Source organism: Mus pahari, chromosome 1 (assembly GCF_900095145.1).
Source record: "Mus pahari chromosome 1, PAHARI_EIJ_v1.1, whole genome shotgun sequence".
In the NCBI taxonomy this organism is placed as follows: Eukaryota; Metazoa; Chordata; class Mammalia; order Rodentia; family Muridae; genus Mus; species Mus pahari.
Window position 1 is genome coordinate 166,584,137 of NC_034590.1, and position 15,938 is coordinate 166,600,074.

The 15,938-nt window shown below is 43.1% G+C and overlaps 1 protein-coding gene across 6 annotated transcripts in view; it reads left to right on the plus strand.

Moving 5' to 3' along the window:
* Positions 1-15,938, plus strand: part of Vti1a (vesicle transport through interaction with t-SNAREs 1A) — a 306,907-nt gene that overhangs the window by 165,286 nt on the left and 125,683 nt on the right. The gene's annotated exons all lie outside the window — the stretch shown is intronic.

Consider the following 15,938-nt stretch of genomic DNA (forward strand, 5'->3'; position numbering starts at 1 on the left):
TACCCAAGCGGCAAGCAGTTTGCTCCATGCCTGTTCCTCACCTGAAGACTTAAGTCCTAAGTCCCACCTGGTCACAGTCTAGAAACGCTATAAACAGTAAGCTGAACAAACTTTCCTCTGTGTAAATTAATTATCTCTAGTGTCTGAGTGTAGTGACAGAAAATATGGAGGGAACTAGTGGACTTTGAACAGTGATTTATCTTTCTGCTACCATGGACCCTCCAGGAAAAAAATAAAGCTAGAATAAACACCTGTAATCCTAACATTTGGGCCGAAGGCTATGAGTTTGTGGCTAGCCTGGGCTATGTAACTGAACTCTACCTCAACATCAACAAAACATCCACTGCATCCATCACTGCTTCACTCAAGGAAACTTTTTGTCCCCAAGGCAGAATCCTGTGTCTTACAATGTAGAAATCAACACAGTGTGACATTTACCTCCGAGAGTAGCTTTGTGTGAAACAATTCTACTGTGATGAGGAATCTTTAATTAAAATGGACAAAAGAAAAGACAATTCTGTGAACAAGAAGCAAAGAGTGTTGGAGTACGTCTGGGTAGTTTGTACTTAGAGTAGCGAGGCTGAAGGCTCTCAGCCCCCTTGACTCTGTGAAAATTACCACAGGTGTCAGCAGTCTGTGGGTGTGGTAGGAGAGAGGGAGACAACTGAGCTGCCTACTCGGCAGGCTGCTGGAGTAGGTGGTTCACCTCACTTTCCTTCCTTTCAGGTAGAAGGGATTGCCCCGCCCGCCCCCTGCCCCCCACCTTTACCTTGTACTTCTGTATAAGGTATTTGATTCATATCACTTAAATACCCATGCTTTCCTGAGCTTCCTATTTTCTGGTTTGTTTGTCTAAAGTGTAGCTCCAAATGGCTGGATCAGCTCTGCCTGTGCTGCTTAGCCGTCACTCAGCTATGGAAGGCCAAAACCATCTATCTGTGTAGGGCTCTGTCGTGGGTTTGGAACACTGCCCAACCTTGGGGAAATCACTTAACCTTTCTGAGCCTCAGCGTACCTTGTCGGTAAACCGGTTAATAATATCTTCCTGTGGGCTATGAAGAGTCAGTGCCACGGCATACAGCAAAGCAGACAGTAGGTAGCCATCAACAGTAAAATGCAAAGAATCTGAACGAAGGGTGCTGGTGTCCCAGTGTTCTCTCTACAGCCTGTAAGCAGTAAAGGTTTACCGCACTTACAGTGAATGAATGAACTCATTCTCCTCTGCAAGGACTTACTTAAGCCTGGCTGCCCTTCCTTTCCCCAAGGAAGGCCCATCTCAGCTTGTTCAGACTTTTGTATCCAAGTCCAGAAACATACCTGATTTAACTGGATCCTAATGGAGCCTATTCAAATATAATCAAAATTCTTCTTAGAACTATCCTAATAATGTCACCCTAGAGCCTCGCTGATGCAGCCCAATAGATTCTCTGTTGTGTTTAGAAACAATATTGGCATTATTTCGTTGTGCATTCTAGACACACAAGCCCCACCCCCATACACTGGTGCTTGCTAAGAAGGAAAAAGAGGAGCAGGCTCCTGGGATTTACCAAGAGCCTCCAGCTCTGTTAGCTGTGACAGCCTTCTGGAGAAATGCAAGTATTTTAGTTCTCAAGGCTACAAGATTGTTCAGTGTGCATCACCTGGTGTCACCAGCTGTTGCCACCTGACCAGCCAGAGTCTCAGTGTGGCTACCCAGGCCTTCTTCAATGCGATAGCATAGCATAATTTTGGGGGAATCTTGAGCTCCTTCATCTCTCTTTCTGGAGTGGGGTAGAAAGTATTGTGACCTGGGCTTAGTTGAGAGTTCTTGCTATCTGTACAACTCAAGCTGAGAACTAATGCTGATATCACATAACTGTTCAACACCATGAAAATGTGCCGTGAAGCCACTCTCCTTCTTTCACTGTCTTGAATTTTGTTAATAATTTCTAGATGGGGGGAGGTTGGAATACCAGGCGTGTGAGTGGAGGTCAGAGGATAACTTGTGTAAGTCAGTTCTTTCCTCCCACCACGAGGTCCTCATGCATGGCAGCAAGTGCGTTACCCACTGAGCCATCTCACTGTTCTGCATTGTGTTAATTTTTAACTCTCAGAAACTTCTCTGACCTTCAGTGCCTAAAATATAAGATTATTCTGCCACATACTATTATTACTGTTATTCAAAACTCTCTCTCTCTCTCTCTCTCTCTCTCTCTCTCTCTCTCTCTCTCTCTCTCTCTCTCTCTCTGTGGGGGGGGGGTGGCAGGCTTTATAGCCTTAGCTTATCAACCCTTATAGCAGAATAGTGTATGTTAGAGCATAAGCCAGGGAGTAGCAGTGAGCAAATGAACATTCATTTGGTAGAAATACAACTTCTTGAGCCTTACTCCAAACCCACCAAGTTAGAAACTATCAATATGGAACCCAGAGTATGGTTTTCTTTGTTTTTTGTTTTTTGCCATCTGGCCACTTCGATTTTTTTTTTGGGGGGGGGGTCTATGCATGATGTGTAATCTTGAGATTTGAAGTATCCCATAATAAATATCCCATATCCAATGGGTATGTCCAGAACAGAAATAAATAAAGAAATAGCCCAGGCCCAAAGCTTGAAGCAAAGAATGAAGTACAAGGGAGTCCGTGTGGCTTTGGCTGGGTGTGGCGAGCTTGTGTATGTTACTTACCAGGAGTGATGCAGGGGCTAGCTATATGAAGAACACTGAACAGCTAAGGGCCAAACTCCTCGTCCAGATTTCCAAGGACTCCAGCCAGAGAAGAATGTGTGTCGGATTATGTAGCTCACATTGTCCAATAACACAGACTGAATCATTCTCCACAGCAGCAAATGCTGTTTTTAATTAAGAAAGGGCAATATGGTGTGGTAGCTTTGAGTGAGACAACGTAAGAATTGTGAATCTCATTCTTAAAATTAACTTCAGTAAACAATATGCAAACACTTCTTGTTCCCTAGTTGCTCTTTATTTATTTTTCATTGTAAGGATGTGGGGGGGGGGGTGCACACAAACACACTTGCATGCACATGGGTGGTATAGAGGCTGAAGGTAAACAATCAAATGTTGACTTCCTCAGTTTCTCTCCACTCTGTTGAGACTTGACCCAGAGCTCACTGACTGGACAGAGTAGTCACTCTGGGAAGTGAGCTCTAGGGACCTTCTTGTCTCTACAGACCACCTCTGCACCTGCATCCATACTGGGTTACAGGCGAAGACTGCACACCTGCTCTTAGAGGCGTGCTGGAAAACTGAACACAGCCCCTCTAGCTCTAATAGTGAACACGCTACTGACTGAGCCGTGTCCCAGCCCCTTTCTTATCTCTTGAGTAAATCTTACCAGTACCAAAGACTGGAAACGATGTCTGGATTAGAGCTACCTGTAATGAGCTAGAGACTGTTGAAGAATTGAGTCCAGGAAGCCTCAGCAAAGAGTTTACCATGGTTTGTGAAAAGTTATCCCACTGCTTGGGATAAGATCCTCGCAACTCCGCAGTGTCTCACAGGTGATTCACCTGCACAATACCAGATGAGGCCCTTTCCCGTAACCCTCAAACCTCAGCCTTGTCAGGCTTTTGAAGCAAGTAGATGCAGAAAATCCAAGATGAAGACATTCCTTGGAAGCTAAGAAGTGAAGAGTTGACAATTAGCAGTTGTCAAGTTCCTGTTGTCAACTGAGAAAAAATACCAGGTACCATAGGTCCAGAATAGCAGAGAGGTCCTGTCCCCAGGGACACTGTGGTCAATTGAAATCAATTGTCTGCAGCATTTTAAGGAGTTTGTTCCGGGGTACTGTGATCGATTGGTGATGTCTGCCAGGCATTTGGAGTTGAGAAGTGATTGCTTGTATGGTGATGCACTTGCTGACCTTATTCTCAGGAGCAGTAACACCCTGGTGGAAAGGTAAAGAAACTGACTCATCCCTTAATTTTGGCTTTCAAGCACTGATCATTTGTCTGATTTGTAAGCCACATTTAATTCCAGTCTTCTCACTTCCTTAGTTTTCTCTTCTGTCTGACACGATGTCCTGGCTGGTGCTTCTTCAGTATTTATCATCCTGTAGGCCAATGCTTTGTGTTTCTTAATGCTGGAGTTGAGCAACATTAATATATAAGATGTGCTTTCTGCTGCATCGTTGTCTTTATTTCTTCAGATTTGACAACTTCTCTCACTTGTTTAGTGTTTAGTCTACACATGCTTCTCCCTCACTTCAGTCGGAGTGGCTGCTTGCTTTCTGTGTATATTTTAACTTCTAAATTCTTATGTAAACATTTCTCCAGTTGGAGTGAAAAATAAACTGTATCTTAAAACTATTATTTTACATGATAAATATGGATAACTGTGTCTAGATATATGATGCATATTATATAATGGTGATTTCAAGTTGAGTAGTAAATATTCTGTATAATCAAAAATATATCTGTAACCTCCTTATTTCACACTGTGTGAAGTCAACATAGGTCAAAACATATGGTATAAGAACTAGAGTATGAGAGATGGCTCAGCAGTAAAGAGCACTGATTGCTCTACCAGCGGAGCAACCAGGTTCGAATCCCAACACCCACATGGGATCTCACAACTGTCTGTAATGCCGAGATCTGATACCCTCACACATACAAGCAGACAAAACACCAGCGCATATAAAATAAAAGCAAATAATTTTCTTTTAAAATTCTTAAAGGGGAAAAAAAGAACTAAACTATAAAACTCTCAGAAGAAAATGGAGAGGCAGATCTTGAAATCCTGATGGTGGTAGCGAACCCTTGACTATGACGCCCACAATACAGACAACAAACAGAAAGGGAGACAAATCGGACTGTGTCCAATTTAAAAGACAGCAGAAGAAAAAGTGTTCACACAAAACACATTTGATAAGGGTCTAGCTAGGTTCTAGAGTATATATAATAAGTAACTCTTACCTTTCAAGAATAAGAAGACAACACAGCACCTTAAATGGACTGGTAGACCTACAAATCACATCAGAAGGTCCTTGACTACCACCATCAGGAGTGTTCATGTCAGAGCTATGGTGAAGCCCCCTCCCCTCGCCCCTCCCCAGGCTGGAGCGAAATCACATTTGTGCCAAGGCCCAAAGAGGAACTGGAGCTCCTGTGTGTTGCTGGTCACATTATAAAATGATATAGCTGTTATGCAAACAATTTTCCAAACCTCAAAACATTAAACACTGAATTACCAGGCCCATAGCTGGAAGACCCGACAGCAAATTCTCCAATGATTATTTGCGCGCGCACACGTTGTTGGTCCATGCCTGTTGCCTTCCTCACTCACTTCCCCATTTGTCTTGTTTTCTAAGCTAGGGTTTCTTGAGGAACCTGGAGCTTGTCTGCTGGCTGGCAGCAAGGCCCTGACCTCCCAGTGCTGGGGCATAGCTGTATGCTGTCAGGCCCGGCTTCTTACATTGTGGTGGAGATCTCAGTGCATCCTCATGTTTGCAGAGCAAGTGCTTTCTTCACTGAGTCTTCTTTTCTCTTCCCCGATGCTTCTTCTCCTGCCATGATGAACAAGAGGGTGGAAGGGTCAATGGGGGACTCTGCTGTAGCTATTTTTGCCTGTGGGAGAATCATTCCTTGTTTCTCAAAAGAACAAAACTATGTTCACTCCAAAAAGTTAAGGTCAGAATCCTGTTCCTTCCAGGATGTTCTGCTTGATGTATAATTTGCAGGAAACAGGAAGTTAGTATTTATCATCAGCACGCTGTAATTCTTTGGTAGGAATGATGGGGTCCTAGAGAATGTGGCAGACTCTGTTGCTAACGTTGTTGCATAGACTTGTCTTGGATAGTCAGTGCTTTTATTGTATGTGTTAGGCTATAATATATATTGAATAGAGGAATTCTGATGCTTTCCTTTATTATTTTTTAATTTTCAAAAAATATTATTCATGTACAAGTCAGAAAATACAATAACAGGTTTATACATGTACTGGATAGCTTTGTGTCAACTTGACACAGCTGGAGTTATCACAGAGAAAGGAGCTTCAGTTGGGGAAGTGCCTCCATGAGATCCAACTGTAAGGCATTTCCTCAATTAGTGATCAAGGGGGGAGGGCCCCTTGTGGGTGGTGCCATCTCTGGGCTGGTAGTCTTGGGTTCTATAAGAGAGTGGACTGAGCAAGCCAGTGGAAGCAAGCCAGGAAAGAACATCCCTCCATGGCTTCTGCATCAGCTCCTGCTTTCTGACCTGCTTGAGTTCCAGTCCTGCATCCTTTAGTGATCAAAAGCAGTATGGAAATGTAAGCCAAATAAACCCTTTCCTCCCCAACTTGCTTCTTGGTCATGATGTTTGTGCAGGAATAGAAACCCTGACTAAGACATACAGTAAGTCCAAACTTTGTACAGCAAACAACAAACTGCTGAATGTTCATAAACTCCTAAGAAATAATAAAATATTCAAAGTTTGGCAAATGAAAATCTCAAGGTTATTAAGGTAACAATCTCATGCTGGTCTGTAAACTGAATTTTCTAAAAATTCGGGCCTTGAATTTTTCTTTTTTTTTTAAATTGGATATTTTCTTTATTTACATTTCAAATGTTATCCCCTTTCCTGGTTCCCCCCTCCCAGAAACCCCCTATCTCATCCTACCTCCCCCTGCTTCTATGAGGGTGTTCCTCCACGCACCTACCCACTCCCACTTCCCCTCCCTCTATTCCCCTACACTGGGGCATGTATTGAGCCTTCATATGACCAAGGGCCTCTCCTCCCATTGATGCCTGACAAGGCCATGCTCTGCTACATATGCAGCTGGAGTCATGTGTACTCCTTGGTTGATGGCTTAGTCCCTGGGAGCTCTGGGGGGTCTGGTTGGTTGATATTATTGTTCTTTCTATGGGGTTTCAAACCCCTTCAATTCTTTCAGTCCTTTCTCTAACTCCTCTATTGAGGACCCTGCACTTAGTCCAATGGTTGACTGCAAGAATCCGCCTCTGTATTTGTAAGGCTCTGGCAGAGCCTCTCAGGAGATAGTCATATCAGGCTCCTTTCAGCATGCACTTCTTGGCATCCACAATAGTGCCTGAGTTTTGGTAACTATATGGGATGAATCCCCAGGTGGCCTTTCCTTCAGTCTCTGCTCAATACTTTATCTCCACATTTGCTCCTGTGAGTATTTTGTTCCCCTTCTAAGAAGGACCGAAATACCCACACTTTGATCTTCCTTCTTCTTGAACATCCAATAGAGGGCTAATATCCAATATATACAAAGAATTCAAGAAGTCAGATTCCTGAGAAACAAATAACCCTATTAAAAAATGGGGTACAGAGCTAAACAAAGAACTTTCAGTTGAGGAATATCGAATGGCCAAGAAGCACCAAAAGAAATGTTCAACATCCTTAGCCATCAGGGAAATGCAAATCAAAGCAACCCCGAGATTCCACCTCATACCAGTCAGAATGGATAAGATCAAAAACTCAGGTGATAGCAGATGCTGGCGAGGATGTGGAGAAAGAGGAACACTCCATCATTGCTGGTGGGATTACAAGCTGGTACGAACATTCTGGAACTCAGTTTGGCGGATCCTCAGAAAATTGGACGTAGTACTACTACCTGAGGACCCAGCTATACCACTCCTGGGCATATACCCAGAAGATGCTCCAACATGTAATAAGGACACATGCTCCACTATGTTCATAGCAGCCTTATTTGTAATAGCCACACGCTAGGAAGAACCCAGATGTCCTCATCAGAGGAGTGGATACAGAAACTGTGGTACATTTACACAGTGGAGTACTACTCAGCTATTAAAAAATGATGACTTCATGAAATTCTTAGGCAAATGGATGGAACTAGAAGTTACCTGAGTGAGGTAACCCGATCACAAAAGAGCACACATGATATGCACTCACTGATAAATGGATATTAGCCTGGAAGCTCGGATTACCCAAGATAAAATTCACAGACCACATGAAGCTTTCCTTTATTTTTGACTGCAAAGCTCACTGACCCAGCAGTCAGAGATTCAGGATGTGTTTGCAGCCCATTCAGTGATTAGCACTGTGATCCAGGTGCTGGGCACCTGCAACAAGCACACCCTTCTGCATCTCCTGTCTTCATTTGTGCAATTAAAAAGAAAACTGAATTGTTTTCTAAAAGACTTGTGATTCTCTTATAAGTGTATAGAAGATAACTTGGATATATTCCAAACTCACACATTTCCTTAACACCCGCATGCCTTGGCCTGCCTTCTGTGGGGCCACACACACACTGAGAGGGGTAAGGCAGGGCGTTGTCTCTGAGGAACTTTCTGGTGCACTGGGAAGTGACACCACCCCAGATCCTCTTAGCCCAGCAGGGAGGACAGAAGAAGAAAACGGGATGGGGAGGAGGTAGCAAGCTGGACCTGTCCAGGCTCCTATCAGGGCACTACTCAGTCATAGCTCGGGTCCATGAGTAACATGGAGAGTCCATGTTGCCTGATAGTTCACATTTCGAAAGAAGCTAAAAGTCTCTTTCTTTTCCCCCGGTATACTCTACCATAAAAATTTTCGTTGATGGGGGAGATAGCTCAGTGGACAGAGCACTGAAATGTGGTCTTGAGTTCAGATCTCCAGGAACCATGTAAAGCCAGGAATGGCTGTGTACCTCATTAGTCCCAGCATTCTTGGGCGAGAAGGGAAGCCAGACAGGAAAACCCTGCAGCTCAAGGCTAGCTAGTGTGACATGCACAGTGGCAAAGCAGAGACCCTGTTTCAAGCCACAGAGTGGAAGGTGAGAGCAGATGCCTGCCGGAGGCTGTCCTCCGAACTCCGCACATTTGCTGTGGGGTGTGCATGCACCTTCGTACACACAGACTCACACATGCCTTGTTGTAGCCACCAGTCAGTTGAAAAAATGCTTAAAATGGTATTTGATTTAAAAAGAAAAAGTGTGCTAGCCAGGCAGCCACTTCTTGAGTAAACAGATGGTTAGACTCGGATAGGCAGTGGCAGGAATGTGTGCAGGGGTCACTGGGGTACAGGAAGTGATTGACTCAGCCCACAGTGATCTCTAAAAAGGCCTTCTAATGACTTTGCAGTCAATTGTCAGGTACTTTTGCTGCACTTTAGGGGTTTTTGTTCTGTTCTGTTCTATTGGGGTTTGTTGGTTTTGTTTTTTTTTTTCTTTTTTGTTTTTAGAATGAGTAATTCATTCACCCTGGAAAGCTGATGACACTGAACACACTAAGTAAACACATGTTGGGTGAATTCCACGCGTGAGCCTTTGGAATGTTTTGACAGCTTCCCATTCAGGTTTTCTGTCCTCATCTCCTGCCTTTTATGTACTTTATTGAATTGCAAGAAGAAGGAGTGTCCTTCCCGCTGTCCTGGTCTGGCTTCACAGAATAGAGCCCATTCACTCTGATTTTTGAATGGAGCTGTAATTAACATTGTTGCTTTTGTCTAACAACCTCAATTTACATAGTACCTGCTCATTCCAGTGCATAGTTATTGGGAGGACAGCTCCACTGGCTGATGTCTCTGGGCCCTGGGAATAGTATCTGTTAATTATCTGCCGGAAACCAGTAACTAAGGGGAGGTTCTGCTACTATGACTTTGATAAAAGAAACACTAATGATTTTTTTTTAATTGCTTAATGGTAGATGTGATCATCCTAAAGCAAAGTAGAATACACACTTGGCTGCTGTAAAGGGAATGTTCAAACATAATTGCCTTTAAATCTGTGTGTGTGAGTATGCACACATGCATGTGAATACACACATGTACTTGCTTACACACTGGTTTGCTGTTTCTCTAGGTGTGCATCCTGCATCCTGTATCCGTGGCCCTGACTCTGAATAAGCAGCAGATTGCTTATGCACTGTACCAAGAAAAGGGCCCTGTGTATAGAGCTGTTCTTTCCTAATATTTCAGAGTCAGGTCATGTAGTCTGAGCTCATTTTACTTCACAGGAAACTATTCTCAGAGAAGTGTTTCCCTAAAGTTAACCCAAGAGAAATACTTCTTTGGGGATGGGTGTTACGGGCAGAGGGAGGTCAGTCTGGAGAAGGCGTATCCATGCAGTAACCATGCAGTACCACAGTTGTCACTGCGCACCTGTAACCTTTGAGCACTTGAAGCATGAATAATGCCACCGAGGAACTGAATATTTAATTTAATCAATTTATATCATCCCATCTGTCTTTTCAGTTCTTCCTTAGACTAAGAAACACAAGAACCACAATTTCCATCCCTAAATTAGATTTAATACATAACCAAAGAGCTCATGGGGAGTACAGCCCTCCATTTGTTCTCCAGGACCCCTCACAGATACCCAGCATCTTTGGAGTGCTCGTGGGGTGTAGTATATGGTTCAGTGCTCATGTATGACCCTCACATATCCTCCCTTTGCTTCTGGTCATCTCTGTCTAGCTAATAGCCCTTGGTACAGCATGAATGCTATATGGGTGGTTGTCACAGTGTATCATTTCAGGGACTTTGACTAGAAAGGGACTGGACAGATGCAAGATCAATACAAATGCAACTCCATCTGAGTACTTTGCATCTTCAGGTTCAGAACCTGAGTGCCTCTCCCTGCCTCTCTATCTTACGTACTTAGCACTGTATGTATTGCCTCTGCATATGCTTTTATGCTGTTATTTTATTTTCAACAGTCCATTGTTTTGGAGGAACACAATGGGGAAAATATTTTCTATTTATACATAGTCTTACCATCTCTGGTGCTCATCATTCTTTTCTGCACATCCTAGTTTCCATCTGGTATCACTTTGGCTCAGTCTAAAGAACTTTCTCTAACAATTTCCATAACTTACTTCTGAGGGACAATTTTCTAACTTACTCAGTTGTCAGAAAATTTGGTTTCTTTGAGAAGTAGTCAAATCTCTGTAAGTTCAAGGCCGGACTGATCTACACAGTGAGTTCCTGGCTAGCCGGGGCTATACAGTGAGGCCCTGTTTCAAAAAAAAAAAAAAACAAATGGGAGAGAGGTAGGGAGGAAGGAGGCAGGGATAGAGGGACGGAAGAAAATAATGTTTAGAACTTAGTCAAGTGCTTACTGTAGAGGCGTAAGACCTGAGGTTAGATGCCCAGCACCCATGTGGGACTAGGCATTGTGGCAGGCACCTGGAGTCTCACTGCTAGGGAGGTGAAGACAGGAGGGTCTGGCCGCTTTGCAAGCCCCAGGGTCAGCACCACTCTCACCCCTCCCCCATGTCAAAAGGAGGATGGTGAACAACTGAGGAAGACACTGAAGTCAACCTCTTGTTTCTGTGCACACATGCACATATGTACATACACGCAAATGCCTCACTTTACATTTGAAGGACATTTTTACTAGGGTGTTTTGGGTTTTTTATTGTTGTTTTTTCTTATTTCAGTATTTTGGAATATTGTTCTATTTTCTTCATTTTTTATGACAAAACTTTAACCTTCATCCTTTTGGGTGGCCTCCAGGGTGTTTGTGAGTGTGCATGCATGCACTCATGTGTGTGTGTGTGTGTGTGTGTGTGTTCGTACTTGCGTGTATTTGTGTTACCTCTAGATATCTTTATTTCCCTTTAGTTTTGAGAAACTAAACTGGTTTCTATAACAACTAGTTATAGTTTCTATAAGTTTACCTTCCTCTAATTAGTTCAACTTCTTTGATCTTTAGTTAATTTTTAAAATGCAAGTTGGGAAGTTTGCGCTATTATTTCTTCCATTTTCTCTACTCTCTGTTTTGGAAGAGCCATCTAATGATGTCCATAGAGGCCTCTCCTAACACTCTGACAGTATGGATGCTGTGCTGTGTGTTTTTGTTACCTTCACTCACCCAGTTTGGATCACTCTAGTAACCTACAGTTAAGATTCTTCCTTCCTACTCAAGCATCTTATGTTTGTTCTACACTTGATTAACCTCAGAAGCTGTTTCTTCACATTCTGGAATTCCATTTAGCCCCTTAGAGTTTCCTCTTAACCCCTGAAAACCATTTCTTCTCCATTCACCTCCAAAACTCTGTCTGGTAACCCTGTCAACTGACTAAGGTCTGTTGGAGTGCTCGTATCCGTGACATTTTCTCTTAACTCTTCTCTCTTTCCTGCCTTTTGCATGTCTTGTACATGAAGATGGGTGGGTTCTGGTGTGCAGAGTGCTGGGTGTGTGTGCCTCTTTAGCATCATGCTGTGCTGTGCCTGGACCATGGCTCAGTCAGAGTCTTCCAGAAACCAAACCAAACCGAAACAAAGGAATATAGAGGCCACAGATAGCGCCAAACCAAAGCTGAGGCGCTGCTGAGCTGAAGCTCTTGTCAGACAGGCTTTATCTGTGGCCTCTATATTCCTAACAGGTGCTGCTGATGCCACTTTAAGAGAAAAGATGGCTCTCCAGGCATGGTGGCGTGCACCTGTAATCACAGCTCTGGGGCTGAGATAGGAGGATAGGTACATTTTAATTTGAGGCCATCCTAAACTACATACCATGACTCTGCCTAAAAATTAAAACACAGACACGTGCGCACACACACACACACACACACACACACACACACACACACACACTCTAAATAGATAGATGATAGATAGATGCATGCTTTGCCTTGGATCTGACCATGGGTTAAGCTGTAGTTTCAGGTATGTTGTGGCCACACCAAGACAGACTTGTCTCTAATAGTGTGTTGAATACAAGCAATATAAGGAAATGTGGGAATTCTCTTCCAGTCTGGCCTCCTCCATTGTTTCTTTCTTGGTGCATATAGATATTGAGGGAGAATTATCAGATCAAGCAGCTTAAACTGCTGTGTAGTGCTCAGCTATGCTGTTCTGTGCTCTGAATGTCTATGTGGTCATGTAATCTGGTTTCCCTGTCTATAGCAACAGTACTCAGAGTAAGCAATTTACCCTAGTAAGGAGTTACTCACACGCTCCTGTACGAAGGACTTAGATCTCTAGAATTCATCAGAGCTTTATTGCATCTCCTGTACTTGTCTTCCTTCTAGAAGGTTAGGTTATTCTTGTGTCTGGCTTTTCTTGTTTCCCTGGAAGTTGTCCTGAATTCGAGCACTTCCTCCATCTCAGTAGAAGCCAAAGCCCCTTATGTCTTAAGTCTCAAGTGAAGAGAGATGGTTTAAAAAGAAGAAAAAGAGAAAGAGAAAAAGAAAAAGAAAACCAAACCAAACCAAACAAACAACCAAACCAAAAACAAACAAACAAATACCCCTGTCTTTATGTAAACTACCTTCTCTGAGTCAGGAACTCTAAGGAGTCTTCAGTACTGAGTGTAACCCTTAAGTCTGGGGCACAGGACCAGACCCATTGTCCAAGGACACATTCCAGGTAACAAAGAGACAGATCTGGAAGGCTGTGTTCACCCCTCTAACTGCAGCTTTCCAAAACAGCATGCTGTCTCCCCCATGTTAGACTCAGTAGCCAGAAGTTCCCTAGTCACCTGCCCCAAATTGAGGTTGTTGGTAAATACCATGCATTCACTGTCTGTGTTCTCTCTACAGTCCGTGAAGCACATGTTTCACCATAGCTGTAGACAGCTCTGCTGCGCGTTTCTGTACATATGTGCCCACAGATGTAAATAACAGCTGGGGCATTGTGGATGCCTCTCACTGCTCCTGGATTGCTAATGGAGTTTTCAAGTGTCGGGAAATTACCTTGTCTCCTCTTGGCAATTGAAAGAAGACTTAACTGGCTTCCTTCACTTTTAAAAATAATTTTCCGGGAACCACATCCTTAACGAAGGTTGTAAAAATAAAGTTAAGTACAGTTGTGCTTGGGAATAATCAGTACCTTCTGGAGAGTGTACAGCTCATAGCATAATGGCTCAAATTAAAATATATATATATATATATATCATCAAATGGAACATATTGTGCTGAATTAGATCTGAGGCACTGTTTTCTTCAGCTACATTTGTAACACGATGTAAACTTGAGTCACATCTAACTGTTCCTAGGGAATATTTTAATTCATCCCTTTCTGAAGTTCAGAAAGGCTCACTTGTGTTTGCCTCATGATGGATGAACACAGCCTGTCAAATGTTATTATTACTTTATGAATGAAGAGACTTGATTCTCTCGGAGCTATGCACTGCTCAGTACAGATCTTATCTACAAGGAGATGCCAGGCTGGTCCTGCAGGAAGCGTCTTGCTGGATTTGTGGTTACCTATTTCCTTCTTAGTTCCGATCAGAGACAGGAAAGCATTGACTGCCTATTGTATCCTCCGCAAAGTGATGAAGAGGAGACGCAGTACTGCCAAAGGCCCTTTGCAAGGGCTGTGGACTGACTCCATGATTGATTCTGAGTAATTGTAAAAACAATTCATTTTACATGTCTGAGTGCTGTATTCCCAGGATGAGTCCCAAGACCTCTGTGGAGAGGATGGAAGGACAGGAAGGAAGTCTTCCTTCCAGGAATTCATTCATCACGTTGTGCTGACATGCAGAGCTGTGGCATGCCGAAATCAGTTTTATTGTGCGCTTCCCATTGTTTCCTAACCTCAAGATGTTTAATGGTCAGAAAGATGCTATTTATGAAGTGTACATGTCTTAAACTGCACCGTAAGTGCATTGCAGCTGTTCGTGCCAAAGACCTCAAGACAATTTAAGGAACTAAGGAATATAGACGTGGCATGTCACAGTTGCCATGGTTTCAGGTCTGTGCACTTGAATTCTTCCTTTCAAATAATATTTATTAGCTTTATTTTATGTGTGCAAGTATTCTGTCTGTATGTATGTCTGTGCACCACATGCAAGCCGAGTGCCTTCAGATTCATGGGACAGGTTACAGATAGACAGCTGTGCTGGAAACAAATGATGGTGTTAAAAGCAATCTCTTCTGGTTTGCCTTGTTTGACACACAACTTTTACTCTCTTTGTGTCTGTTTTGTCCATAAGAGTTATCATTTCTAATCTACCTGCCTGAGGTTTTCTCTACTAATGTATTAAAATATAAGCTAGCAGCTAAGAAATCACATCCCACTCAGGAAGCAAGGAGTTTGTGGGTGTGGCTTACGACTCCAGGAACATCCCTGACTCTTGACCTCCTAGTCCATTCCTTGCTTGAGTAGAGAACTATAGATGAGTTCAGAGTGGAGTTTTCTCCTGGAGAACCTGGTGGGCTCCTACACCTGCTTTCCAGTGCCGCCCTCTCCAGGGCTGTGCGGAGGAGCCTGAGCAGGAGCCGTAAACCTTGCTGGGGCTTAGTTTTGTTTGTTTTTTTTATCTCATTCTTTCATTTCTTAATTTCTTCCATAAATACTAAATGAGGTGTTAGACACAGAGTATCAGTAACCTCTTCCATTTGTTTGAAATCTTATATTATTATATGGTCTGCTTTGATAGGAAGGAATAGTGTTTTCCTGAAATAATGATTTGTGGTGCTCATAATGTATCATAGAGTATGTGTAGAACATGAGCTAGGAAGGCATTCTCAGGCATGAGGGTTTGACACATGCCTGTGCAGCAGTGTGTCTGAGCATTGTTCTGTCACCGGATCCTGACAAAGGCAAGCCAAGGTTCCTCTTCCTAAGATAGGCACCTACTGTGGCAGAGAATGAGACTGGGGGAAATCATTCAAACAGCTGTATATTCGCAAGATCAGGTCATACGTAGTGTCTTGTTAAATATCTGTAGTCAGAGCGGAGACTGCCGAGGGCCATCCAAGCAAATGAGAACATGGTGACAGGGGAAATCCCCATTGTAGTCAGCAGTATGGCTTTAACAAACACTAAGTAGTATTCAGTTCTAAGAATTTGGAAGTTGCCTCTCACCTAATTTGACTCAATAATCTATAGCAGCTAATAGGACTTAAAAGGGCTCTTGCCTCCAGGAGAGTGGAGGCAAAGGGATTGTCCCACTACCAGAAAATGCTGTAGGTGAGAAAAGTAAGAATTCCATGCATTGAAATCACAGTTGTAATGAATTTATGAAATTCTTGGGCAAATGGATGTATTTGGAGGATATCATCCTTAGTGAGGTAACCCAATCACAAAAGAAGTCACTAGATATGTACTC